This window comes from Callithrix jacchus, chromosome 6 (genome assembly GCF_049354715.1).
Source record: "Callithrix jacchus isolate 240 chromosome 6, calJac240_pri, whole genome shotgun sequence".
Lineage (NCBI taxonomy): Eukaryota > Metazoa > Chordata > Mammalia > Primates > Cebidae > Callithrix > Callithrix jacchus.
In genome coordinates this window covers 6,696,779-6,723,314 of record NC_133507.1, presented here as the reverse complement: position 1 = coordinate 6,723,314, position 26,536 = coordinate 6,696,779, and the positions used below count along the sequence as shown (strand labels likewise).

At 51.2% G+C, this 26,536-nt stretch overlaps 1 long non-coding RNA gene across 1 annotated transcript in view; it reads right to left on the bottom strand.

Moving 5' to 3' along the window:
• Positions 1-288: 288 nt before the first annotated feature.
• Positions 289-26,536, bottom strand: part of LOC144582957 (uncharacterized) — a 31,021-nt gene continuing 4,773 nt past the window's right edge. The window contains exon 2 of the long non-coding RNA XR_013536524.1: positions 289-26,322. This is a non-coding gene — a long non-coding RNA (uncharacterized LOC144582957). The remainder of the gene's footprint in view (positions 26,323-26,536) is intronic.

The following is a 26,536-nucleotide window of genomic DNA, read 5'->3' as shown; positions in this document are numbered from 1 at the left end:
CACAGTCGACAGCCTTTCACATCAGCTTCCTTCACTTGGTAACATGCATTTAAGCTTCTTCCCTGTCTTTTCGTGGCTTGATATCTCATTGCTTTCATCACCGAATAATATTTCATTGTTGGGATATACGATATTTAATTTATTCGTTTGCCTAGCGAAGAGTATCACGATTGCTGCTGAGAAGAAAGCTGTTACCATCACCCATATGCAGGTATTTCACACACAAATGAACGTCCAGCAGACCAAAGTTTTCCTCATAGACCACCACCAGTGAATAGGAACAGCTCATTTTTCTTATAAAATTAATGTACTTTTATTTCTTTTTCTTGCCTAATTGAACTTGACAATACTTCCAATATAATATTAAATATGGGTGATGAGACCAGGCATCTTTGCCTTCTTCCTGATCTCAGGGAATGCATTTATCATCATAGATGCCCTTGATTATATTGGGGAATTCTCTCACTATTTCTACTTTGTGCAAAGATTTTTTTAAAATTATGAATGAATGTTGAAAATTTTCAATATTTTCTGCATGAACTGACATTATGATATGGTTTTTCTTCTTTAGTATGCTAACATTGTGAATTGTATTGATTAATTTTCAAATATTGAACCAGCCTTGCATTCATGGGATAAACCCCATTTAGGTGTGAGGGTTTTTTTTTTGAGTCTTGCTCTATCACCAGGCTGCAGGGCAGTGGCGTGATCCGGGCTCACAACTTCCGTTTTCCGATTTCAAGTAATTCTCCTGCCTCAGCCTCCCGAGTAGCTGTGAAAACAGGCACATACCAGGACGCCCAGCTAATTTTTTTGCACTTTTAGTAGAGATGGGGTTTCACCATGTTGACCAGGATGGTCTCAATATCGACCTCGTGATCCGCCCGCCTCAGCCTCCCAAAGTGCTGGGATTACAGGCGTGAGCCACCGCACCCGGCCGGTGTGAGGTATTTTTAAAAATATATTTCTGGATTGTATTTGAGTATATTTTGTTGAGGCTGCTTGTGTCTCCGTTCATGTGGGATATTGGTTTGTAGTTTTCTTTTCCTGCACTGTTCCCTGGTTTCAGTATCAGAGTAGTGATGGCCTCATGAGTTGGGAAGTGTTTCCTCCTATTTTATTTTTCTGGAAGAGATTTTGTCAAATTGGTGTTATTTCTTCTGTGTTTGGTGGAATTCACCAATAAGCCTAGAAATTTCTGTTCCCAAATAATTTTAACTGCAAACTTAATTTCTTCAAATGACATAGGACCATTCAGGTTGTCTGTTTCTTCTTGCATGCTTTTGGTAGTTTATAGCTTTTAAAGAGTTGTTTCATCTAAAATTTAAAATATAGGTACATACAATTGTACATGGTACAACATATATTGTAATCCACAGTGCAGCTATGTGAATCTGCTCTGCCTCTGCATTCTCCATGGGCTTGTCTGGGACCTGAGGTTGTGGTCTACCCTTAAGCTCAATTCTCAAAGCCAGTGGTGTGCTGTGAGGGACAGATTCATGGAAATGCAGCTCAGAAGTGAGCCTAGAAATCCATACACAACTCTATGGGATTACTCGCTTGAGATCTTCTCTTTCCGTGATCTCCAGCTCTACAGAACTTCCCTTTCTCATCCCGTGGCCAGAAAGCCTGTGCTGCACACTTCCCACAACTGTGGCTGCATCCAGGGTCAATCTGTGGGAGGGTACAGGGAGAGAGAAACAATGACGCTTTGTCTGACACCCCTGGTACCACGGTGCTTCTGGTCAGAGAAGGATTCCTGTCCATTAGAGTTCCTTCCAACAGCCACTGCCATTGTTGCCCCTGGTGCTGTGGGATTGCTTGAGGCTGGGAGGGAGAGGACGGAAAAAATAACCAGGGTATTCCCCGAACTCTCTGACTGTCAGGAGTCCCCTCTCCTGCTCTTCAGAGCAGAAAAAGAGGGCTTCTCTTAGAGTGTTCCTTGTCAACACCCATGCGCCCTCCCAGGTTTTGGGGGAAGGGGCTTTGAGTCCAGGCTGGGTATACTGGAGGAAAAGTAAATGGGACCTACACCACTAGTTTGGTGGCCCCTCAGCTTTCTGCATTTTCAGAGGCCTCAGGTGGCTACCCCACGCCTTCTGTCCAGGAAGCATCGTGTCACTCAGCGGAAAGGCAGGTGAAAGTTGTTTATTTCATCTCGCCCAGATCAGGAACCTACCCCCATCTAGTAAATTTTTCATTTCAGATAGGGTATTTTTCCAGATCTAGACTTCCCTTCTTTTTTCTTTTTCTTTTTGTGACTTCAACCCTCCTCTTGTTATGTTAGCTTTTTTTGGAGATGGAGTTCACTCTTGTTGCCCAGGCTGGAGTGCACTGGCATAATCTCGGCTCACCGTAACCTCCACACCTCCTCGGTTCAAGCAATTCTCCTGCCTCAGCCTCCTGAGTAGCTGGGTTTAGAGGCACACGCCACCACGCCCCACTAATTTTGCATTTTTTAGTAGAGGCGGGGTTTCTCCATGTTGGTCAGGTTGGTCTCAAACTCCTGACCTCCGGTGATCCACCCACCTCGGCCTCCCAAAGTGCTGGGATTACAGGCGTGAGCCACCATGCCCAGCCTATGTTTGCAACCAAAAAAAAAAAAAAATCCTGGAATATATCTGTAATAGTTGTTTTAAAGTCCATGAAACTAATTCTATCACCTCTGCTTTTTCTTGGTCTGTTACTACTGACTCATTTTTTTTGGTTTGGGTTACATGTTCCTGCCTTTCTGCATGTCTAATAATTTTTATGGAATGCTGGACTTGAAAAATTATACTGTTGAGTATCTGGATTTTGTTGTCTTCCTTTAGAAAGTCTTGCATTTTGTTCTGATAGGCACCAAACTCCTTCGTGAATCAACCTGAAACTTTCAAGACTTGTTTTAAAACTTCATTACAAGGTCGGGCGCGGTGGCTCACACCTATAATCCCAGCACTTTGGGAGGCCGAGGCGGGTGGATCACGAGGTCAAGAGATCGAGACCATCCTGGTCAATGAGGTGAAACCCTGTCTCTACTAAAAATACAAAAATTAGCTGGGCATGGTGGTGCATGCCTATAGTCCCAGCTACTCAGGAGGCTGAGGCAAGAGAATTGCTTGAACCCAGGAGGTGGAGGTTGCGGTGAGCCGAGATCATGCCATTGCACTCCAGCCTGGGTAACAAGAGCGAAACTCCGTCTCAAAAAAAAAAAAAAAAAGCTTCATTACCGCTTTATCTAGGGTCATTTCTTTCTGTGTTCTCTATTGAACTACAGGCACCACATGCCACTATAGAGAGGGGATACGTTCTGAGAAATGTATGTTAGGCAATTGTGTTGTGCGAACAACACAGTGTTGCGTGTGCTTACACAAACCTAGATGGGATAGCGTGCTACACACCACAGGCATGCACCACCATGCCCAGCTAATTTTTGTAATCTTAATAGAGACGGGGTTTTGTCACATTGGCCAGGCTGGTCTTGAACTCCTGACCTCAAGTGATCCACCCACCTTGGCCTCTCAGAGTGTTGGGATTAGGCATGAGCCACCACGCCTGACCTGTGAAGTCCTTTTTCTGCCTCCTCAAACACCAGTTGCTGTTTCCTCAGCTCAGCAAGACCACTGTTCTCTGCTGGATTCCCTCTCTGCACAAGGGTTGGGAAATGGCCGCAGGCAAGGAGCCAGGTGGCTTGTAGGGCTCATGCTCCCTGCCTAGCTGCTCTGAGGGGTCGCATGCCTGCACTGCCTGTTGTTTGCAAATGGTCTTTTCATCTATTCTGTCTGGTTTCCTTGTTTGCAGCAGGAAGGCTGGTCTGATGCCAGTACTCTGTCTTAACTAGAAGTGAAAGTCTGCTTATTTTAACCAGAATGACTGAATTATCGGACTGCTTTGACACCATGCAGACAAAGCTCTAAGTAGCTTTTTTTAAATATGTTACCCGGTGGAGCATGATGGCTCTACCTGTAATCCCAGCACTTTGGAAGGCTGGGCAGGGAGGTTCTCTTGGGCCCAGGAGTTCAAGGTTAGAGGGAGCTATGATTGCACCACTGCACGGCAGCCTGGGGGACAGAGTGAGACCCTGTCTCTACAAAGTGCCGAAAATTAAAGTGTTATCTGGTAAAAGAGAGAGCCTCAGAAATTCAACTGAAGCAAATGTTGTGCAGCGTGATTGCAGTTTTAGGTAAATTTCTGACACTCGCACGAAAGTGTCTTAGGGAGATCCACTGACTCTGATTCTTAGAAGAGGACTGTCATACCCTAAGAAACGGCTGTGTAATCATATCTGCAAAGGAATTAAACACAAACCTGCACTCTTGTTACTGCAAAAGTAACATCATTGAAACTTTAGAATGTAATGGCGAGTCCCCCAAAAGAATCACCCACAGTCCCCATCGGTTAGTGCTTGTCACTATTGTACCAGCTAAACGTGCACTCTGTTATCACTATATCCACACAAATATTCTCGTATGAAAATGAACTCATAATGCAGGACTTCTACAAACGATGTATTTGAATCTCCCTAGCAGGGTGGGTCTGATGGAAGAATTAGGGAGGTTGTTAATGACGGAAAGTTGCAAGCCAGTTGTTTACTGCACTGACCTGAAGTGGGCGTGTGCCACTTGCGGATGGCGGCAGGATGGGTGTGGAATGAACGGGTTGACGGAGAAGCTACTGAGGGCTGTGACTGCTGGGATGGTAGGAGTGTCTCATTTCCCCTGGGCATGCAGTGAGGCACAGGGAAAATCCATGCACAGGGAGAGCTGATCCACGATCGGACCAGCCCTGCCCCTCCTTCCCCCAGGAGAGAGGATGGCAGACAGAGACACTTATGGACCATCTGTCCCAATAGTCCGTAGAAGCCTTCTGGAGTCACAAATTTGCTGTAAGTTTATCTTCATTTTATTTAGAAAAATAATGTTGTGAACCAGAATTGAATAAAAGACATCAATTCAAGAAAGCTAGATTGTGGAAATAATTCTTTTTAAAAGCAAGTTACAAAAAGACAGGAGCACTGGACTAAGAAACTGAAGACAAAGGCTTGTTGCTGTGAATACGCTTAATTATTTAAATTTCACCTTCTTGTCAGTCAAGGCAAAAAAAAAAGCGGGGAGGCGGGGGAATAAGGAGCGTTACAAAGCGCTTGCTATCTAGCACAGTTCCGTGATTCCTTATCAGAAACCCTTGGGGATGGATGCTTTTGATTGAGAACATTTGGAGTTTAGACCCGTAGTAAAGCGCGTATGTACGTTAAGTAACACCGCAACGGATGTGGGTGGTAACTCATTACCAAGCGAAAACTCATACATCTTTGCAGCGAAATGTGCAAATATTCGCATTAAGACTTTACCTATCCTCATATCTGACCAGGTCAGGTTCTGCCACCAAATGAGTTTACCACGAACTTAAGGAAAAAAATCTTGGTTTTCAGGAATACTTAGAATTTGGAACTGTGCATTAGAGACTGCAGACCTGTAATAGCAGCTGTTAATTAATCTCTAGGGAGGGAGAAATGTTTTCCTACTTCAGAAATCTAATACCATGTGGACTTTAAAGATATTGCACAACAAAATGAGCAGGTTCACCAGTGGATGTCCTACAAAAAAAAAAATGCATTGTGTCAACAAACTCTACTGACTCTATTGGACGGGCACGTGGCCTGCCACCATGACGCCAGGAGGGGCAGGAGAGGGCAGCACGCAGCCCTGGATGCGGGATGGCCTTTGCCCTTCAGGTACACATTAGGGGGTGGTGTGCTGCCTCAGGAACTAGAGCACAAAGACAGCAGGGACTGAGTCTTGGGAGGAGGCCAGGGACTGAATCAGAGGAGGCTCTGCAGGGCAGCACCAGGTGTAGGGTGTTTGTTTGGCTGCAAGTGACAAAGACCCAGGCTCAAGCTGGAGGAGAAACAGGGACTGAGGGTCTCATAGCAGGAAGTGCAGAGGCAGGGTGGCAGTGGGTACCCTGTGCCACGCTCCAGGGTGTCTCCTTGGGTGTAGCCCTCCTCAGGGTGTGACCCCACCCTCGGCTGGTAAAAGATGTGATATCCTGACAATGGCAAAAGTCCAGTGGAACATGCTAGACTATTTCTTCCTGTGGGTCTCTTTTATCAGAGGAAACCTTAGCCAGGAACTCCCAGCCGACTTTCGTTTATGTCTCACCAGCCGGACAGGGTCCTCAGCCTCCCAGCAAGTGGGGAGAGAGTCAAACAGCTGGTAGTGGCCGGCCAGGATGGTTCCCACATCACGGCAGGGAAGGGGGGCACATCAAGGTGGGCCTCAAACAGCGGGGAAAAGGGGTCACGGCCAATGGGCCAGCCACCATTGCGCCCACCGGGGTTGGGGAGAAGAGTATGGGGGACAAGACAGGTTTGAGGGAGGTCGACCCTAAAACCCTGGGGTGGGGCTGACAACCCAGAGAAGTCCTGGGCCTGGAGCTCATAGGTGAGTCTGGTCGGAGCTGCCCCTTCAGTGTGGAGAGCCTTGGGAAAGCAGTGGGTTTGGGGCTGGCAGGAGTGAGGGGCCGGGCCCCAGCTCAGGCAGTGATGTGGGGTCAGGTCAAGGCAGGCTTCAGGGCTCCCAAAGCCCACCTGCTCCGCGCCTGTGCAGGGAGGGCAGCCCTGCGTCTGCTGTACCTGTGTACCACTGTGGTCTCTAGAAGTGAGGGTTGCTTCCCCCACACCAAGCAATGCAGTTCTGCAGTTCTCTGCAGACACCAAACAGATGTCCTACGATGAAACTCAATTCTGACCCCATCGACCTAGATAGCATCAGACCCCACAGGTTACGGGCTGAACTCAGTACCACAGGGCTGCCCGTCCCATCGGATGCTCACCGAAGGTCCAGGTTGTCACCTGTGCTTCTGATCAACAGACTATAAATCAGGGGTTCCCACCTCCCTGAGTTCAAGCATTTACTAGAACAGCTCACAAAATGCAGGGAAATGCTTTACTTACGCTTACCGGTTTATTTTAAAGGACCTTATAAGAGATACAGGTAAACAGACAGATGGAAGACAAGCACAGGCAGGCAAAGGGGTCGGAGCTTCCAGGCCTCTCTGGGCACCACCCTCCAAGCCCCTTTGTGAACTCCCAACCTGTGGTTTTGGGTTTTTATGGAGGCTCCATTACATAGACCGATTGACTATATTATTGGCCATTGGTGATCAGCTTGACCTTCAGCCCTTCTCCCTCTCCAGAGGGGTGTATGGAGCTGAAATTCCATACTGGTTGGAATTACTGGTTGGTTTCCCTGGCAACGAGCCCGCTCCTGAGTCTACCCAGGAGTTCCCAGCCACCAGTCCCGCTCAAGAGCACACAAAAAGACACTGATGGCTTTAGAAGCTGTGTGCCAGGAAAGAGGGTGTGGAATCTACAAAGACCAAACACATATTCCTCTTGATAGCACAGCATCACAATGCCGTAGTGCAGGAAAGTGTTCAGCCTTCTGCACTGCTGATGGGGTACCTTCAACCCATTTACCTCGACACCTACGTCTTCACAGTGACCGGAAGGCCAGGGTCAAGTGTAGGATCCTGGGATCCATTCTGCACAGAACTGTGGCCCCGGCTCCTGCTCCTTGCCCGTCCCGCAGCCCTGCTAGTGCAGCCCAGCCAGCCCAGCACGGCCCATGTGGGGATTATCACTGCAAACAGCTGCACCCTGTGGCGCAAGGCCCACAGCTCTGCACCCCAATCAGGAAGAGACCCGGGGAGGCCCACGAGGCCCAGGTGGAGGTGTCTGGGGGGAATTCTAGGCCCCAGGGCCAGATGTGTGGTCTAGAAGGGGCACAGGTCTGGGTGGGCACATCTCCTGGGCCCACAGACTCCTAGCCTGTGGGGAGGGCACCGCCGGAGGAAGACCTGGAAGAGGGGATCTGACGGTGGCACTGGACTCCCTACAGGGGGTGACAGGGGAATGCAGGGAAGGAGGGGAGGGAGGACTCTAGAGGGACACTGCAGCACCTGGCCTGGGCCAGGAGGAGCGTGGTGCCCCCTTCACCAAGATGGGGCCTTCCAGGGAAATAGCTGGGCACACATTCTTTCCACATTAGTGTAGAGTCTTGGTATTTTTTTAATGGCATCATATTCCACAGTGCAGATGGTGCCCCATCATGCCCGGGCATCCCCGTCACCCCAGAGTGCAGGCCGTGTTGTTGGGAGGTTTAGGAAGGAGGGAACCCAAGGTTCCCAAGGTTACACTCCAAACAACACTCAGGCCAGGGAGGGCTCTCTCTTTTCCATTGGGGTATTTCTAGTTGGCTTGTTTTCTTGTTTGTGGGAGGCTTGAGCAGGACTGGGGGCTGCAGGAAAGCATGGGCAGCATGGGCAGAGCAGTCTTGCCCTCCTACTGGTGTGAAAGCTACACTCCTGGAGGCAGACCTCCCAGTGGCTGGAGGCCCTGGGTCTCAACTGCAAGAGAAAGGAGAGCGTGGGGGCCCTGGGCTGCAGCAGAGACAGAGGGACCAGGCTCTGGGTGAAGTTGTGGCCTGGGTGCTGGCCGTCCCTGGAAGGAGTGCAGTTGGGGACCCTGCATGATAGCCCTCCTCCAGGGCACTACGACCACAACTTGGCATTTGTCTGTGCCCCACCGGCCCCAACCACGCTTGGCCTGGCTCCTGCTATGTGGGGTCAGATGCGAGGATGCTGGGCCCCGACCAGGAGGAAGGAGGTGGGGCACACCCGCCCAGCCCACCACCCACCCTCTGTTGTCACGTGTCTGCCCGCCAGCAGGAGGCCCACAATGCGGCTGTGTGCAGCAGCTGGCTCTGAGCACACGCAGAGTGTCTGGGGCAGTCCTGGCCAGCAGTGCCAGCCCTGGAAGCCAGAGATGCCAGGCCGGGGAGGGAGGATCCACCCTGCCCAGCACCTCCAGGGCCTGGGGCCAGGCGCTCTCCAGGAAACACCTGGGCTGGCCAGGCTGCTTCAGGGGACACCCAGGACCCCTGGGGACTGTGTCTGAGGAACAGGAAACTTTCAGCAGAGGCCTGGCTGTCAGTCCCTAACTAGCAGAGCCTGTGTGGTACCCTGGGACTGCTTGGCCACCAGCTGGACCAACTCAGCCTGCCTTGGGATTCCTATCAGAGCTCCCTGGTCCCGAGTGAAATGAGAAAAAAGAGGACAGCTTTGCTAATGTCTGTCATGCTGAATGTTTCTATTATTTTTAATGTGGGTTTTTTCAAATGTTAAAACACCCTGTTTAAATGAAATGATTACGGTACACAGAGATTGTTTTTATGATGACATTCTTAATCAGCAAAATTGAAAGTCACCAACTCTATTTTCAGCCTTTATAAAAATGTGGCTCCTGAAGCCCCCCCAGTGTTGACCCCTTGGTGCTGGCCGGGCTGGCTGGGTGCCTCGTGCAGGCACAGCTGGGCAGCCTCGCAGAGCAGTTGGTGGGCGGCAGCCGGGAAGGCACGTCTGGAGGTCCCTGTGTGGGAAGCCTCAGAGTTTGTCCGAGCTGGGTGGGGGCGGGGGCTCTCCTGAGCTGCGACCTTCTCCCCTCTGGACCAGGGATGGCACTGACTCTCCGTTCCCGGGCCCTCCCCAGCCCCACTGCTTTTGTCCAACTTGAGAACACAAACGTGTGTGGCCCTGCACAGCTCCCCTGCAGCCTGTGTGGGGCAGGGCAGGGCCCTGGTGTCCACCCCTGCTCTCAGGAACACCCTTGGCGATGCTCTTCCCTTGGCAGATGAGGGTGGCATTGGTGGGCTCTCTACAGAGTCCATCCTCTTCGGGCTGCCCTAGCTTCACTACAAACAAAGCATTGAGAAACTGCCTTCCGTCAGCCATCGGGGACCAGCTCCTGCCTCGTGGGGGTGGCTGCTGTGTGTGGGCAGGCAGGGACAGCCCATCTGCCAGGGCTGCCCAGTGGCGAGGTCCCTTGGGGACCCTGCAGAGAGGTGAGTGGGGGGGCCTCACCATGGCCAGCCCACCAGGAGATGTCATCTGGCCTGGAGCAGGTCCCCGGGGATTAGGCCATCTGGAGTGAGGGGCCAGCAGGGAAATGGCTTCTCCTTCACTTAAATGTTTAAGAAGCAAATCCAGGGAAGGCCTGTTTTGGTTATTTTTTTGAATGACACAGTAACATGTCAAGCTTAATTTAAGAAACACCCTCAGATATTTTTATTTCCTTTTCGCATTGGATTTGCATTGAGGTTTTTGTTGTTTTAATTTTTTTATAAAGACGGGGTTTCACCATGTTGGTCAGGCTGGTCTTGAACTCCCAACCTCAGGTGATCCGCCTGCCTTGGCCTCCAAAGTGCTTGGATTAGAGGTGTGTGCCACCACGACCAGCCTGCATTGAGGTTTTTAAAAAATGCAAAAAGGCCTTTCTACTGGGTCTGAATCTTGCAAGGTTTTTAACCCATTTCAGTCCTCTGAAAATTAGGTGCAATTGGTTGCTGAGGTGGCCTTCCCCACACCGGTGGAGAAAGGCCCAGCCCTGAGGGGCTCTGGGACTCAGGAGACAGCATCTTACGGGAACCCCCTCTCAGGGAGGGATCGGTGAAGAGATGCTCTGGGCTCAGAACATTCCCTGCCATCTGGCCTTTCTGTATGCATGGGGCGGGGACCAGTGGGAACTGGGGACAGAGGGAAGTCTGCACACCCTCCCTGGACACCCTGAGGCCCATCTTGGGTCCCCTAAGTCCAGACCAACCTTCCCAGAAGCTCAGAGTCTGGTAGGAAGCCCAGGAGGCAAACGAACAGAAACAGCCCTAAATAACTTCACCGTGCTCAGCTGCCAGGAGAGTATGTGGGCAGAGAAGGCTCCCAGAGCAGAAAAGGGATGCCCAGGGATGTGTTCCAGGCCAGGGAGCAGCGTGTAGGGGTGCCGGGAGCGGCACATTCTGCAAAATGCAGCATGCCGTCTGGCGGGAGGGCCACTCCGCACTCCCTGGCCTTGAGTCAGGTTGCCCAGGGATGAGCTTCTGTAGAGCAGGAGTCCCTGGCTCTTTGGCTGGGGGAGGACCCGCAGGCTGGGGAAGAGGGTGTGAGGGCGGCAGTTGGAAGTGGCTGGGGAAGCAGGCGCAGGTCGCCTCTCCAAGGCAGTTGTCTCTTCTGTGAATTGAAAGCAGTGTGGGAGACAAAGTACCAGGCACTGCCGATGTGGTGATCCTTGGGGAAATCGAGCCACTGGAATCTTCTGTAGGAATGGGGTTGCTGCTGGGATGGGGCCACTGCCAGGCACGAGGGACTGAGGCACACAGCAGGACAGGCTCCAGACCATCCTCAGATGGCCTGAAGGTGACCTCGGCCCCTCAGCTGCCCTGTGTGTGTCCCTCTGGCCTTGGTCCAGAAAGGAGATGGTGCATGCCTGTTTCTAGACCTTGTTGCTGTGGGGTCCCTGAGCTGTCTCTGCCAGGGACAAGCGGGGCACCTTGTTCCCTTTACAATTCCCACTGTCCAGCGAGAGTTGGAGCTCGCTGGGTGCCACACGCCGTTAGGACCTGGGTGGGAGATGGGGGTGTGGAGGAGGGGAGGGGGACCGTGGAGGGGAAGGGGACCAACGAGGGGAAGGGGACCGTGGAGAACTGGATGAAATTTCCCGAGGCTGGCTGGACATGCCGAGTCATGAGTGTCTCACTGAGCAGGGGCTGAGCCCACCCCCTTGAATCTCAGACGGGGCCATGGGGGCCTGGTGAGGCCCAACAATTGTCCCCAGAGCCTCAGAGTGCCTACCGGGCAGTGAGAGGCAGCACTGAAGGTGAAAGGAGTGTCATCTCAAGGCAAGTTTAACCTAAAATAGAGCCTAATAGCTAAATGACAGATGCTTAATTTCTCACAATATTTCTGTCATTTTGCTGGGACAGATATTCTTGGTTTGTTCAAGAACAAGGTCTTTTTGTGTGTGTGTCATTATACAGCATGAAAGAGACCACACCCCAAACAAGACTAGGGCAGTGCCAGGCCCCTCAGCCAAGCCAAGAGGCATCATACTGCCCACGCAGCCTCTCATCCCAGAGCCCTGAGCCAAGCCCAGGCCTGCCTGGCTGGAAGAGGGGCTGCAGGGGCTGAGTCCACCTGCCAGAGGGTGAGGGGAGGCGACCTCAGGCTCCTTTAAAGCCTTGCCTCCCAACTCCTCACTCCCAAATCCCTCCAAAGGAGATCAAATGACTCCTATAAAGATTCAAGATCACACACCAGCACGAATGCATGTGAAAAGTAACAGGAACACAAATTCACGCAATGAGGTCCCAGACTTTTGTCCAACCACCCACCCACCACCAACAGAGTGATAAGGCCCAAGAGGGCGCCCTGCCCGCAAGCACGAGGTGTTGCTCTGCCTTAAAACGTCACGAATGGCATGTGGGACACAGCAGACTCCTGCATTTGCTTTCACTGGTTTTTAAAAGGCGTTTCCAAGCACTCACCACTGCCTATGGAGTGTGGCTCACCCTCTCTGCTCACCCCAGAACACAGTTTGAGAACTAAGCTATTGAAGATGGACCCTTCCCCAAGCCCCAAGCCTAGCTCCTCTCCATTTCCAGCTCAGCTAAGGGATATGACCACAGTCCACAGCAGTAGTGTGAGTGGGAGCCTGGAGCCGGCCTGGCCTGCACCCCACCCCCCAGCCAGGCACAGGCTGGAGTGGGAGGGCACTGCCTGAGAACCTGCAAAAGGAAGGCCACTGGGGAGGTCTCCAGAAACTGGCAGGCAAGCAAATAACGGCTCTTCTCCTCGGTGAGGCCCTGAATGGCTTTGCCAGTTCCTGCCCCTGGTATAGCCTACAAGGCCAGTCTCACCAGGGAAAATGGGACGCTGCATCCCAGGCCCATGGGGATGGAGAAGGGCTGCCCACTGGGCCTGGCTGGGCTGGCCAGGGTGGCCACACCCAGGGGTCAGAGTTCATCTTTGGCCTGTCTCTGCAGGGTCAGGCCTGGGAGGTGCTTGCCACCAAGGTCATAGTCCAACCAGCTCCGCTAGCGATGTCCAGCATGAGGTTGGCTTCATGCCATGGGAAGAGGCCAGTGGTCAGGGTGATGCCTTCCTGGGAAACTGCTCTCTGTTGGAGAGACAGCCATGGTAGAATGACTCTGCAAACAGTTTGCAAGCTGGAAGGGCTGGGTGGGGTGGAGGTAGGGGCGAGGGTGCTTAGAAAGCAATCAACAGCACCTGGAGGGGACCCACACCTGTGTTCATGCAGAGGGCACCTGTGGGCAGCTTGGCCAAATTCCCCCAAGAGGCCAAGCAGTGTTCCTGCCCAGTGAGATGCAATCCACCTCCTTCCTGTCCTCTACTCTTTCTTCCATCATTTATCTGAAAGATGCTTTTATGACAATAATTCATAGGCACATAGGCGTCCCTAATGAGGCCATTCAGGAGCAGAGAAGGGGACCAGGCTTCCCCGCTGGCGGGCTGTGGGAGGCTGCCAGCCGTCACTTTGCAGAGCCCTCTGCTTGCTTCAAACGCTTTGGAGAGCCCTCCTCCTGCTTCAAAGCTCCTCCCAGCCATTCTCAGTTTCTGCTCCAAGGCATCACAGTGCAGCGGCGTGCGGATCACATCCTACTTTTACAGGTGAGGTGGCTGAGGTCTCCACTCCCCAGGTTACAGGGCACCTGCCTGGAGGCAGCCCTGCCGGTGGCCTGCATCCGCTCCCTGGGCTCTGGCACAGCTGACCGTCTGAAAATTACAACTCCCTGTTGTTGCTATGGTGACTGGCTGTGTTATTCTATCCTGCAGAGCTGTGTGCCCTACCTTGCCCAAGACGGTCTGTTTTTGCAGGAGAAAGTCTCTGTCTCCAAGTGTGTGTGTGTGTGTGTGTGTGTGTGTGTGTGAGAGAGAGAGAGAGAGAGAGAAAGAGACAGAGAGAGATGGGCCCTGTACACTGCCCTTCCTGCTGCCCCCTACCTTTTCCCTGGGCCCAGTGGACCTTCTGTAATTGTCCAGCAGGCCGCCAGGGTCCCTGAGATATGGGGCTCCATTCCTTTCATAGGACACTGACTCTGGGCCACAGGCACTGGCTGTGCAGGGGGCTCTTCCTCGTGGCTCCTTGTGAGGTCAGATCCCTGCCTCAGTGCACGAAAGGCACCCGGTTCTTGTTAGGTCTGCAGACTACCCCGTGACATGGAAGGACGGACCGTAATTATTTAACCAGGCTCTCTAGATGGAGAGTTGGGCTGTTTCTGATCTCTGCTTGTCACAAACAAATCCGAAAAATAACCTTGAACATATGTCGTTTTGCACATGTGAGAATAGCTGTAGAATAAACTCCCAGAAGTAACATTATTGGGAAATTAGCGTATGCATTTCTAAGTTTGGAAATTTTTTCAAATTGCTGTCCATTGATATCATGCATTGTGAGCCTACAACAACTGAACTCAACCTTTTACCTGGATTATTCTGTTTCATCTCACCATGGCCCTAAAATGGAGTTATTCAGATCCAGGCTTTACAGGTAAACACACAGATGCTCCGATAAACTCAGCCACATGCTGAATCGCCATCTGGGCTGGTGGGGTGGGGCCGGGATGGACCCTGAGTCTCCAGGCCCGTCAGGCCCTTTCCTGAGGGCACGCAGGCCCGGCCCTGAGGCACCTGCCCTGCCCAGAGGGCCTGGACCCTTGGCCTGTTGTCCAAGCCCCATTCAAGCATGCAAGCCTTGTGTGCCAGGAGCCCGAGGCTGGGCCCTCTGCACACCAGCCAGGCTCTCCTGGAACCAGTCACGGGCTACCCGACGTGGGGCCTTGCGATGCACAGTCCTTCTGCCTCCCAGGCTCTCTCCCAGGAGCCACTGTCCTCAGCCGGGCTGGCAGTTTGGCTCGCTGTGAGGGGCCTCCTTGCTCAGCCCTCCCAGCTCCCTGGTCTTCTTCCAGGCCAGCTGCACACTTTGGGGTGATGCCCTCTGCTTTCCACATCTCTCCCGGGGTTTGGTCGACTCCTGGTCAGACTGTGAGTCCCGGGCCCAGCGTGAAGCTCACCAAGCTGGAGGCAGGAGCGGACAATGGGGGAGGCAGGGCCGGCCAGGGGAAGCTTGGAGCCGCCGCCTTTCCAGGAGTGCCCTGGCTTCCTCTGAATCGCAGCATGGTTAGCATGCAGGGAAGCGCGCCGGTGCCCCCGCCTGCATTTGCATGACAAAAGCGCCTGCCCAACGGCTCTCGGTGGCTTTGTTGAGAGCTGCAACCCTGCTCAGGCTGAGCCTTGGGAATTGTTCCCCGACACTGGTTGTTCCTGAGCTCCACAGCCACCCCGGCCGACAAAAGCCACATTGTGGGGCCGATGGCAGCTGCCAGCACCTGCTCCCTGCACGGCCACTGACTCGAGGCTCCTCGAGGCGCCTGATGCCTTTGCTAGGGACACAGCCGAGGGCAGCCCCCAAGGCCCTGGGCATCCCCCAGAACATATTGTGGGGGGTGGGGTGGGCAGTGGGGGAAACTTGCCTGGTTCCCAAAGGGCCTGGGGAGATGGCCTGGAGCTGGGCAGTGGTGAGGTGAGGACTCCAAGGTCACCAGTGGCTAATGGTGGTCCTAGGCTGTGAGGAGGCCCAAGCAGCCTATCTAGAGGTTAAGAACCAAGTGCCCAATCTCACAGCTGTGGCTGAGCTCCCATTAAACAATTAGGACAATGTGAACCCAACATCGTGGAAGTGGCTCTTCCTGTCCCAGCTGAGCCACCCCAACCGACTGTGCATGGAACCAAGATGAGCCATCCTCTCTAAGCCTTTTCCAAATATCAAAGCTGTGAGTAAAATAGATGGCAGTTGTAGCCAGGTGCAGTGGCTGACGTGTGTAATTCCAGCGCTTTGAGAGGCTGAGAGAGGAGGATCACTTGAGTCTGGGAGGCTGAGGCTCCAGTCAGCTATGACTGTGCCACTGCCCTCCAGCCTGGGCAACAGAACAAGACCCTGTTTCAAAAAAAATAAAACTAAAAATAAAAGGAGGCCAGGTATGGTGGCTCATGCCTGTTGTCCCAGTACTTTGGGAGGTTGAGGTGGGTGGATCACTTGAGCCCAGGAGTTTGAGACTAGCCTAGGCAACCTAGTGTGACCCCACTTCTAGTTTTTAAAAAGTGAAAAAAAAATAAATGGCGGTTGTCGTTTTAGGCCACTAAGTGTGAGGTGACTTTACGCATCAATGGTAAGCAATTTCCAGTGAGGAAACAGCTGTGGAAAGCAGAGGTGATTTGCAGCATTTCCACAGAGGGGTGGTAGTAGAGACATGGCTCCAGGACCCCAGGCTGCCCTTCTGGTGCCCCAGGATGGCCAGGCAGGAGAGAGATACGTATTCTGGCTGCTGGTGGAGGGGACTAAGCAGTAGCTATGTATTCTGGCTGATGGTAGAGGGGACCAAAGACCACCTAACTCTTCTGCAGATCAGCCCTCAGAGATCAGAGGGGCCATTATGTCAGTGAAAGTGTCCTGGTTTGCTAACCACCTAAGGGTCCTCCAGGGCAGGCCTGGACTTTTCCCCAAATGACAAATTTGGAGTATCAAGAAATGTCAGTCCCTCACCCCACTCAATAAAAGTAGTTCAGTGTTAGGCAGTCCAAGCAAGCTATGGGAGGCTCCATGATGTCATCAGGGACCCAGGCTTCATCCAGTTTTCCCTTTGATTTTTAGCATATAATTTCTATCTTAGAGTTGCCTCACATTCATAAAATGGCTGCTGGAGTACCAGCTATCACATCTGCATTCCAAACAGCTAGTAACAGGAAGAGGCAAAGGGCACATTTTAGCTACTTGATCCCATTCTAAAAAAGCTTTTGGCAACGCTTACCTAACAACTTCTGTTCACATCTCAGTAACCACCAATTCTTTCAAGGGAGGCTGGGAAACGTAGTTTTTTAGCCAGGTACCTTGCTGCTTAGAGTACAGTTACAGAAGGAAGGGAATAACAGATACTGGGTAGGTGTGGTGGTTTTGAAACATGTCTCCAAATGTTTGGAAGTTTCTCCTTTCAAAAGGCATAGCTGAATTTCCTTCCCTTTGAATCTGGGCCAGACTTAACAGCTCAGAAGAGTCAACAAATAAATAGGGTAAAAGTGATGCTCTGTGATGTCTGAAGCTAGGCCATGAGAAGAACAGCTGTCCCCTGGCTCTCCCTCTGGATCACTTGCTCTAGGTCAGGAAAGCCAGCTGCCATGTTGTAAGGATACTCAAGCAGCTCTGTGAAAAAGTCCAAGTGGGAAGGAACTGAAGTTTCCCACTAACAGCCAATGCCAACTTTCCAGCCATGTGAGTTACTGTCATGGAAGCAGATTCTCCAACCCCAGTCTAGGGCAACTGCAGCTCCAGTCAATGTCATGACTATAAGCTCATCAGAGAGACCCCAAGCCAGCATCCCCTGATTTAGCCACTCCCAAATCCATAGAAACTAAAAGCATGGTAGTAAATGTTTATTGTTACTTTGAGTCACTAAGTTTTGGGGTATTTTTTAATGCAGCAATGGCTGCCTAACAGTAAACAATTAGCATAAAATAATGCATAAAAATAGAAAAGTAGTCCATTGATGGCAGAAAAGAAGGGAAAACATGGTTCTTTCCTATAGAAAGTAATGCTTTACTTATTAAGCTTTAACGTATTTTTCCACTTAAATAACGATACAATAAGGAAGGTACTGAAGCATGAGACTGTGGAGACTCAGGAGGGCCAGAGCTCAGATGGCCATTGTCCCTGAGGAGGCGGCTGCACTGCAAGGATCCCACATGGACAGTGGCCAGATGGGCACCCCTCCTCCCTTCAGAGGAAGCTGGCTGTGAGGAAGTACAGAGCTCACCAGCGGGGACCCACTGGGCAGCCGCAAGTACTTAGAAGTCTTGAGTCATTCCCCAAGTCAAATATGGTATAGGTCAAATCTCCCCTAAAATGCCTTAGCCAACCATCAAGTACAGACGTCAGACCTAACACCGGCAGCACCAGTTATTCCCCCCAGGGTTGCAACCGATCCTTTTCTTGCGATTGATCATTAGACCAGTAGTTTCTTGCTTTATAGAAACTATAACCAAGTTGTTGGTTCCAGCTACTGCTGCTGTGTAACAAGCCCAAATGTAATGGCCTAAAGCAATAACCATCGCTTCTGTGGGTCAAGAATTTGGCCCAGCAGGGATGATCTGTTTCTGCTCCTCCCATCTGGGGCCTCAGCTGGGAGGTCTGGTAGGCTGGGTGATTCCAACAGATCAGGGCTGAGGACCTGCTGCCCCATGCACATGCCAGGCACTGTGTCAGAGATGGAGGGAAATCTGGGCCCAGCTGACCCACCCCCAGACACCCACCAGACTGAGTAGTTGGACTTCTTACATGAAGCTCAGTGCCCCAAGTGGAGGTATGTGTGAGTGCCCGTGCCCAGGGAGCCGGGAGAAAGCTGCCCAACCTTTCACGACACAGCTTTAGAAGTCACAAGGCTGCCCTTCCAGGCCGAAGTAGTCACTAGCAGCCCAGACTCAATGGCAAGAGCATAAAAAAAAACTGTGTGGCCATTTTTTTTTAAGATGGAGTCTCACTCCGTGGCTCAGGCTGGAATGCAGTGGTGCGACATTGGCTCACTGCAACCTCCGTCTCCCATGTTCAAGTGATTCTCCTGCCTCAGCCTCCTGAGTAGCTGGGATTACAGGCGTGCACCACTATGCTTAGCTAAAATATTTTTTTGGTACTTCTAGTAGAGACAGGGTTTCACTATGTTGGCCAGGCTGGTCTCAAATCCTGACCTCAGGTGATCCGCCCACCTCAGCCTCTCAAAGTGCTGGGATTACAGGTGTGAGCCACTGCCTGGCCTGGCCATTTTTTAAGAAACTGCAACAACACTGTGTGAACAGTCTCTGCCTTGAAGCAGAGGGTTCCTTCAGCTCAGCAGGGCTGAGGCTTAGGAGACCCCTGGTCCCTCCTTGCTTGCACTGAAGGTCTCCCTGAGACCAGGGGCAGCCCCTGCACAAGCTGGTCCTCTCTGTGTCGTGGGCACACAGTGGAGCTGCTGTAGGTAGAAGTGTGTGTACACCACTGGGGTGGTTACAGCTATGGGCAGTTCTTCTGGATGTCTCACTGTCAGTGGGCCCAGGAACGCGGGCTGGAGTCCCTGAACTGAGCTCTCTCAGCCCAGGAGTACTGCTTTATAATGACACCTGGGCAGATAAAGGTCTTTGAGGAGATATTTCAATGAGACCACAGATGTGGCTGGAGAATTCCCCCACTGAGTGGGCACCTACTTCCTCAGTGGCTGCCCACCCAAGGCACAAGGCACTGAGGGAAGACAGCTGGTGACTGACCCCAGAGCCGGCTGAGAGCCATGGACATTCTCACCCCGTTGGAGAGGAGCTGTTCGAGGATCTACCTTGTATTCACCCACCAGACCCAGTGCAGACCCCTCAAAGGGTCCCAGTCAGTGGCTTCCAGTGGGAATGACTCCTGGACTTTCAGGAAGTGACTTCAGATTGGAGAAGGCAGCCTCGTGGCTGCTGTCGAGTTTCCTGTAATATGATTAAATCTGATTTTCAACTTCTTCTCCTTTCTCTTTCACTGGGGGAAAGCATTCTTTTTCCCTTGGAATATTAACATCCCTCTTCATGTCGTTCTCTGCTCTACATAGGAAACAAGTCACACCTCATACCAAATCAGAAAGCTCCAGTTCAAAGAGGCTCGGAGAGAAAGAACTACTCAGACCCATGTTCCGTAAATGTTTTAAATCAATGTGTTGAGCTATAAAAACAGGTCTAAGAGCTCCGGACTCTTCAATGTACCATTCCACAAAGAAAGCTCAGAGCCCATAAAACTGAATACATGAAGAATATGGCAGACTGAGGATTCACTGCCTGCTGCCCCCAGGTTAACAACGGACCATGTGTGCCCACTGCTGAGCTCAACCTGACCACGAGTGGCCTCGCAGTTCATTTCCAGCTCCACTTTCTGGGATTTGATGGTGCCTAGATGCTACCGACTGGTACTCACTTTAACACTAACAAAAAGAAAAATGGCTTCATGTGTATCTGAATGGCTAACCCTTGCCATTTTTCAGTTCTAGCTGCAAACAGCCCAGAATTCAAGGCAGTGATAGCCTACATTGTTCATGATAAATCCTCCCAATCCTATTAATGAGAACACTCATTAGACAGGATTCCCGTGACAGCCCAGAACGAACCAGCCTGGCTCTCCCTGAATTGATTTGGTAAGTCCCTGCGATGACTGGCTAGCTTCCTGCAGGCTGGTGGGGGGCACCACTGGGAGGCAAAAGGACTCGAGGCCGAGAGCCTGGACTCTGCATCTTGCTACATGTGGCTCTGGGAGACTCTTGACCTGACTGAGGCTCAGTTTTCTCACCTGCAAATGGAAATGAACGGCACCTTTTGTGTAGAGTTCCTGTGTGTGTCAATGTGCCTGGTGAGCGCTGATGGGTGGGGGCTGACTGCTACTGACCAGAGGCTTGGCAGGAATCTCAGAGTCAATGGGTTAAAATGCAGCATTTGACCCTGAGACCCAACTGAGGAAAGGATCACCAGTTATGAATGGCAGACCACCAAGGAGTGACAGCGGGAGGGGACGGAACGGACAATTGTCATCAAGGCTGGAGATCTTCCCAGATCAGGACAGAGGGCAGGGATCCCATGTCAGCGGTCATGTTTAGGAGCAGGAGCCATCTGCTCTGGCAAGCCTAGAAGGGATCATCCGTCGCTTTAACATGGTTCCCGTGTACATTTGTTGCAGACACTGTAAATACCTCTCCAGTGTCTAGATGGCTCAGTTTCAGAAGCATTGCTGGTTTTAATCTTTCCCCATGTAAATGTGCACCAGATGCAAAGTTGGCTTTCATCCTTTAGAACTTGATGAATTATTTTGCACTCTGGACTACTGGGAGACAGGGCATGAAAACAGAGTTTTCTCCCCTAACCAACCCCATGTCATATGACAGAAAATGGCTTGTTCGTTGTAAAACACCAAACCATCAGTGACGAAGATGAGGGTTTTGATCAGAAGTTCCTCATCTAACAACCCCATTCTGAAATGGTCAGCCTTGAGGACTGCAAAAACTTTGGGGTCAAAGCCCTCTTTGGATGGAAGGATTCCTTGGTGACACTATGAGTATATGAGGGGACAGGTCGAAAGCAGGTAGGAGGGTATGTGGGGGGCTTCAATGCTTACTCATGATTCCTGGGCTGAGGAGGACATTGCCCGCTTTCTGAGTTGGGGGCACTAAACGCTGACACTATGAGATATCCTGGATAAACCAAGCCACCCTCAGCTCCAGGGGAGGGTCTGTGAGCAGAAGCAGGGCTTGTAGGCAGTGGCTGCCCTGGGAAGGAGGGAGGACAGTGCCCAGAGTGGCCACCTTGCAGCCAGGAAGCCAACCCTAGAGAGCAACACTCTAGAAAAAATTCCAGCCCTAATCCATCTGGCACCTGTTGTCTTTCTTCCCTGCCCCATTTCCACCTTGATTAAGGTAGGCTGAGTCCTGCTAACAGGCAGGCCCCACTGTATACTGTGGCTCAGACGCAGTGGTGGTTCAGGAGCATGTTCTTGGCCAGAAGACTTTTGGGTCCCAGGCGCATTCCATTTCGTGACTCCTTCATCCCATAGAGCTTTGTCGCCATAAGTATGCAGATGGCAGGAAGGAAAAGGAAGCTACAGGATGGAGACCTGCTCTCTTACAAGCCCCAGTGCATTGGGAGGCTGAGGCGGGTGGATCACGAGGTCAAGAGATCAAGACCATCCTGGTCAACAAGGTGAAACCCCATCTCTACTAAAGATACAAAAAAAAATTAGCTGGGCATGGTGGTGCGTGCCTGTAATCCCAGCTACTCAGGAGGCTGAGGCAGGAGAGTTGCCTGAACCCAGGAGGTGGAGGTTGCAGTGAGCTGAGATTGCGCCATTGCACTCCAGCCTGGGTAACAACAGTGAAACTCCGTCTCAAAAAAAAAAAAAAAAAAAGCCCCAGTGCAAAGGCAGCCACTCCATTTACACTCCCATGTTAAGAATTAGTCACCTGGTCATATCTAACTGCAAAGGTGTCTGGGAAGGTCAGGTGCGGTGGCTCATGCCTGTAATCCCAGCACTTTGGGAGGCCGAGGTGGGCGGATCATCTGATGTCAGAAATTCAAGACCAGCCTGGCCAACACAGTGAAAACCCATCTCTACTAAAAATATAAAAATTAGCTGGGTGTGGTGGCATGTACCTGTGCTCAGGAGGCTGAGGAAGGAGAATCTCTTGAACCCAGGAGGCAGAGGCTACAGTGAGCAGAGATGGTGCCACTCTGCTCCAGCCTGAGCAACAGAGTGAGACTCCATCTCAAAAAAAAAAAAAAAAAAAAAGGGCCGGGCGCGGTGGCTCACGCCTGTAATCCCAGCATTTTAGGAGGCTGAGGCGGGTGGATCATGAGGTCAAGAGATTGAGACTATCCTGGTCAACATGGTGAGACCCCGTCTCTACCAAAAATACAAAAAATTAGCTGGGTATGGTGGTGCGTGCCTGTAATCCCAGCTGCTCGGGAGGCTGAGGCCTGTAATCCCAGCTACTCGGGAGGCTGAGGCAGGAGAACTGCTTGAACCCAGGAGGTGGAGGTTGCGGTGAGCCGAGATTGCGCCATTGCACTCTAGCCTGAGTAACAAGAGCGAAACTCCATCTCAAAAAAAAAAAAAAAAAGGTTTCTGGGAAGTGAACTGGGTCCAGCTGTGGGAAGAGAGGAGAGAGTTGGGCGGCCAGTGTCTGTGACCTCAGACCTCTGATGTTCTGATTTTCATTTTTCCTTATATCTAAGTTAAACATGCACATCATTTGATGAGTCACAGTTCTACAAGGTTAGGAAACACGGCAGTCCTTCCATCCTTTCCTCCCTTTTCCCTCCCCAGAAGCAATCTCTTTTTCCTCTTTTACCTGATTATTTCCATGACTCAAACAGCAGGGTATTCGTTTCCCACTGCTTCATAACAACCAAGCTTAGAGGCTGGAGACAGCACCATTTATCATCTCGAGGTTCTGTGAGCAGAAGCCTGGGCGTGGTGCAGCTGGGTTTTCTGCTCAGGGTCTCGGGAAGCTAAAATCAAGGTATTGCCCAGGCTGTGTTCTCCGGAGCTTGAGTCCTTGTGCAAGCTCATGTGGAAGGAGTCTCCATTTCAGTTGACTGCCATCCGGGGGCCACTGCCAAACTACCAGAGGCTGCCCGTGTTCCTTGCCACGTGGCCCCTTTGTCTTTAAAGCCAGCAGTAGAGACTGTTTCTCATCTGAAGTCCCAGTTTTGCTTCTATTCTCTCTGAGCTCCCTGTCTCTGACCTTTGACCCAGATTGAAAGGGCTCATGGGATGAGCACAGGCCCACCAGACACTGTCTCCCTATCTTCCAGTCAACTGATTTGGGACCTTGATCACATTTGCAAAACCCCTTCACAGAATCACTGAGCGAAAGAAACACTGGGAGAACGAAGGTGAGGACAGACCCCAGGCAGGATGCGGGGGCCGTTTTGGATTTCTGCCAGCCACAGCAGCACTGCATTGCTGCTTCTCAGTTCTCCAGCTTGGAGCGCTGTCTGTTGATTTCCCATTATGCAGATGGGGACTTCCCTCCCACCCCTCTGCCATGTGTACACCTGAGTGCCCCGTTCCCCTACCAGACCCACGCAGAAAAGCGAGTTAGATCAGAGTTCCGTATTCTTATTACCGTTACGACAACACGGTTTGCAACTGTGCGAAGTAGTCAAGTACGTGGACTTTCCTTTTGTTTTCTTTGGAGCTCGTTATTGTCGTCTCTGTTCATTTAGTTTTCCATCTACTCATTATTTCAATCCCAAACCCTTCACCAGTTTTCTCAATCTTCTCAAGACAGGAGAAACTCTTAATGTGTCCCTGAATAGCTCAGTTCCTTGCCTTCTGGGGACATCATGGGTCTATTCCTAGCTCCCTGTGGACAGGATGGTGTCTTAGTCTGTCCATGCTGCTATTACAAAATAACCATAAACTGGGTGGCTTATGAACAACGAAAATTTATGTCTCCCAGTTCTAGAGGCGGGAAAGTCCAAGATCGAGGAACTGGCAGGGGCCTGTGTCTGGTGAAGGCCTGCCTTCTGCTTTACACAGGGCCATCTCCTTTCTATGACCTCACGTGGTGGAAGGGGCCAGGGAGTACTCTGGGGTCTCCTTTCTTTTTTTGAGACAGTCTTCCTCTGTCACCAAGGCTGGAGTGCAGTGTCACGATCTCAGTTAACTGCAATCACCGCCTCCTGTGTTCTCCTACCTCTGCCTCCCAAGTAGCTGGGATTACAGGTTCGCACCAACACACCTGGCAAATTTTTGTATTTTTTTTAGTGAGGTGGGGTTTCACCGTGTTGGCCAGGCTGGTCTCGAACTCCTGACCTCAAGTGCTGAGCCCGCCTCAGCATCCCAAAGTGCTGGGGTTACAGGCATGAGCCACCACGCTCACCTGGGGTCTCTTTTCTAAGGGCACTAATTCCACTCATGAGGGCTCCACTCTCATACCCTAATTACCTCTCAAAGATCTCCCCTCCAAATATCATTACATTGGGGTTAGGATTTCAACATATGAATCCTGGGGAAACAAACATTCAGCCTTTAGTAGACAATCCACGTGACCAGTGATAAGCAGAAATGACGTGTGTCACTTCTGGGCCAATGCAAGACCTTACAGAAAGTTTTTTCCTTCTGCCACGGTGACTGTCAGAGACTGGCTGCTTTGTTGATCTGAGTGCTGGGGTGAGAATGATAATAACACAAGCAAAATCCCCAGCCAACTCTCAGTGTACTGAGAATTAGGCTTTTCTTATTTTCAGCCACTGAGTTTCAGGAACTATTTGTTACCGTAGCGTAAGTGAGTCGATCCTGACTGATCCAGAGAACAGTAACCAGGAATGGGGTGCTGCTGTAACAGAAGCCAAGATATGTGCTGATCAGGCGTGGGAAAACGGATTCCAAGGGCGGGAAGCATGGCCATTGAAGCACTGCATGGCAGAATATTTGGTAAACTGCCACCTCGGATCACTTAGAAGGTTCAGGGAAAAGAGAGTAGGGGTGTTACTCTACCATCAAAGACAGGCTCAGAGGACCTGCAATCGAATTGAGAGAGGCATGTCTTGAAAAGCACTGTGAGCGGAGACTGACAATGAAACCACGTGGAAGCATACAGAAGAGGCGAGACGGGAACTACATTTTTGAGAAACTAGAAGTGCCCAAAACTAGGATTAATACAATCTGTGGTTGGAACTTAAAATAACTCTTGGTCTCCAACTTTCTATAGGTAGAAAATGGGCTGAGAAATCTGCTCAGCCCGCAAAAGCAAAAGGATGTATTTCCCCAATATCCACTTCCTGTGCAGCCGAGGAGGATAACTGCAAAAGGAAAACTGCCCAGGGTGGAGCAAAACCCCTGGCTGCCCCATCCCCAAACCCCCCATCGAGCAGACTTGAGGCTATTCAAGGACTAGTCTCACTTTAGGGCAGGGGGCAGTATCTGCCCAGCACGGTTTCAGGATTGCCATGGGTACTATCTACCGAATGTCTCCCCCTCCTCCCCTTTCTGAGTTAGGCTGTTTGTTGTGTTATTCTGTCTCTTTGCACTTCTGGCATTGGGTGTGGGTATGAGCAGTGGGGACCGAGAGAATTCATCTTTAGGCCAGATGAACAGTAACCAGGAATGGGGTGCTGCTACAACAGAAGCCAAGGTATGTGGCTGATCAGGCAGTGGGAAAACGGATTCCAAGGGCGGGAAGCATGGCCATCGAAGCACTGCATGGCAGAATATTTGGTAAACTGTCACCTCGGATCACTTAGAAGGTTCGGGGAAAAGACAGTAAGGTGTTACTCTACTCTTTAGGCTGTAGGTCTCTAGACCAAGAGGAACTACATGAAGAAGCCTCTGTGCCTCCCACAGGGGTCCTGGGCTTTGGGCTGGATGCCACAGAATGTCCCTCACCTCAAATTCCTGTTATCCGGTCTCTGGCCTCTAGACTCAGACTAAAAGGCACGTTAGATGAGTCAGGCTCACCCAGGGACAGGGAAAATGTATTTCGTATGTGGGAAAGAAGGGATGGGTAACACCCTTGGGTCCATGCTCTCCCTTGCCCTCTGTGGTGGCAAAGAGCACGTTATAGACAGAGGCTGCTCCATCAACCTGCTGTCCCCAGGTGCCTTCCTACGAACACACAGCATGGCCAGAAATAAACCTTTGAGCTTTGCAGTGTGGCCCAGCCTCTCGTGACTAATACAGCGACTCTGTCCATCCTACCTCTTGAAGTGTTTCTGGAGCTGCCGATCTCCAGCCTGGGCTGCTGACCTTCTGCATCTGGCTGGGCAGCTATCACCCAGGACTTCCTTTCTCTTCCATCCTGCAGTGACTTCTCTGCTTTCTGGATTACGTGTCTCCCGCTTTCTTGGTTTACGTGTTCGTTTTGATGAAGTGTAATCTCTGGTGGCTTCCTCCTATGAGAAAGGACGCACGGGAGATAAATTTTTTGAAACCTTATGCATCTAAAAATACTTTATAGTTTGATTGGGTGAAGGCTGGAAAATACTTTTCTTTCACATTTATTTCCCAAGGCTTGTTCAACTGGTTGTTGTGGAGAGGCCCACGGTCATTCTGATCCCTGATTATCCGTATGTGACATTTTAATGTCAGGACACTTTTGTCCCCTGC